Source organism: Ovis aries, chromosome 1 (genome assembly GCF_016772045.2).
Source record: "Ovis aries strain OAR_USU_Benz2616 breed Rambouillet chromosome 1, ARS-UI_Ramb_v3.0, whole genome shotgun sequence".
NCBI classification, from domain to species: domain Eukaryota; kingdom Metazoa; phylum Chordata; class Mammalia; order Artiodactyla; family Bovidae; genus Ovis; species Ovis aries.
Window position 1 is genome coordinate 240,965,229 of NC_056054.1, and position 2,333 is coordinate 240,967,561.

General features: G+C 35.6%; 1 non-coding gene across 1 annotated transcript; it reads right to left on the bottom strand.

Annotated features, from left to right (window-relative positions):
• Window positions 1–404: 404 nt before the first annotated feature.
• LOC114111271 (small nucleolar RNA SNORA70) lies at window positions 405–542 on the bottom strand. The gene has a single exon (XR_003587354.1). It is a non-coding gene; the product is annotated as a small nucleolar RNA SNORA70 (small nucleolar RNA).
• Between the last annotated feature and the right edge of the window lie 1,791 nt (window positions 543–2,333).

Genomic DNA, 2,333 nt, shown 5'->3' on the forward strand with positions numbered 1-2,333 from the left:
TGTTTTTGACAGGAAAGTAGGAGTCATTGGTGGGCATGATTAAGAGGGGATAGTGCCAAGGCTCTCATGAGTCCTGAGGGCCATGATTAGGGATATATTTGACCCCACAGCCATCCAGTATGGACTGTTTTTCTGCCACCATGTTTTCAAATTCACCCACATTAAACTTGGTAAATCCCCGCTTCTTGGAGATATGGACCTTCCAGTGGCCAGGGAACTTGAAGTTGGCCCCAGAGGACCTCAGTCACATGCTCCTTGTTCTGCAGCTTGGTGTGGATGAACTTTATGATTTGGTCAGTATGGACCTTGGCCACTGTGACCTGGGCCTTTCTAAAGGTACCACACATACTTGTCTGGAGCTTCAGCTGGGGACAGCTGATTAGTCATGAATGTCCACTGCAAAGAGTTGTCTTTCAAGGTCCCTTAGGGCAACCTGTACAGGCAGCAGGCTGCCTACACTACCAAGGAAGCTCCTGTTTGCAGCCATTGCACACTGAGCCTGCTTGGGGAAAAGAGTTATAAGTCTTATTTGTTTTTTGTTGTCAATATATTGTCATTTCATTTGGTTGAGTTTCCTCATCTCAAATGACTTGCTTATAAAGACCTGTGTCTTTTCCTTAGTAATTTTGCATAGTTCATTTTAAGATAGAGACTTCCACAGATATGAATATATAATTTTATAAATGGATCTCTCTTGAGGATGTGCTGAGAAAAATGAACTGATACAATGTTTTTACACTGTTAATCAGACATCAGAATTACATGGTATCTTCAAAAGGTAGCATGAAAACAATTTTCAATAGCTATTACTAGGCATGCTCTTTCACCAAGATTATTATCGAAGCAGTTTTGCTAGGAAGCATTTGTGTAACATACCATATGCCAAAAACTATTGTTGATTTAAAATATGAGGGCTGAGTTTTGAAGAGATTTTGGTGTGCATAAAGTTACACATGCAATTGCATTTTCCCCATAATTACCTAGTCATGCTACAGACTGTCAACCACAGAACTCATTTGCTTATTTTTTTAAAGATTTGCTTTACTTGCAAAGATATAGTTTAATGACATATTTTTCTTCCTTCCTTCTTTTTCAACAAACCAAAGAAATTTGGGACTGCATTTCTTTGCTTCATGTTTTATAAAATTCTGGGCCAACAAAGTTTCTCCTTTCCACTTTATTCCTCAGAAGGGTCCCCATTTCCATCAAATATTCTCCTTAATTGAACAGTCAAGTTTATAAAATGCTTTGAGAAATGACTTAGAATAATAAGTCATCAACTGACAGTTGGTAGTTGTTTTATATACATAATGTATATTGCATTTATAATGTTACTGATGTAAATATAAATTATAGGTGCCTATAATACAAATATATCAACATATGCTCAAAATATGAAGAAGCTATAATAGCAATGAAGACCTTTATCCAATAGTACCTTCTTATATTAAAATATGAAAAAAGTGCAATAAAATATTGGCTAATTTTGTGAAGGTATGAGTTTTTAAATTAGGATATTACATTGTTCTTCAGTCATGCTTGCTATAGGATCATTAAAAGTTGAAGACGTCAGCATTTCCATGACTTTTTTTTTTTTTTTGACAAACTCCTCCTTCACCACTACCACTAGCAAAAATTTGTAACTTGGATACCAGGTCTTTTTAATGAAGCTTTTGAGTCTTACAAAATATGATTAATCTGATTAGTGATTCAGCCTGCTTTTGTGCTTACATTATCTAACACAAAGAGCCCCCCTACAGGTTAAAGTTTAAATGTGGATTACCAGATAAAGCTAGTCCTGACGAGGTTTCTATGGTGCAAGGAAAAATTGGATTTGCTTTTCACCTCATCTCAGGCTCTGTCATCCTGGTTTTTGCCCTGTTCCCTTGTTCACAGCAAGGATATTAATTTTGTAGTAAAATCTTTAAGCAATTATGCAGATAGCTCTGAAAAAGCAACATACACACACAATAAGAGAAGCTTAACTGAAAAATGGACCCCAGATATTCATTAAAAACAGATGGCTACATTGCCAACAGCATAACTTTGGATGTTTGGGCTAAGCTGGTATTAATCTGCCACAACACGAAGAGAAGATGAAACTGCTGGTTACAAACTATGTATTGCTTCTACTTTTTGCTTACAAAAGAATACAATGATGATTTGTGGCTGCCTTTTAGATAAATATCCCTTCCCCAAATTTCTTACTCAAAGGTGAAGTAATATTTCAATAGTCTTAGCTATCACTGAACCTTCATATTCATTTACAAGGAACTAATAAAATACAAAGAATCATATCATTTAAATTTTTTTCTTTTTCTAAAATTTCTTTG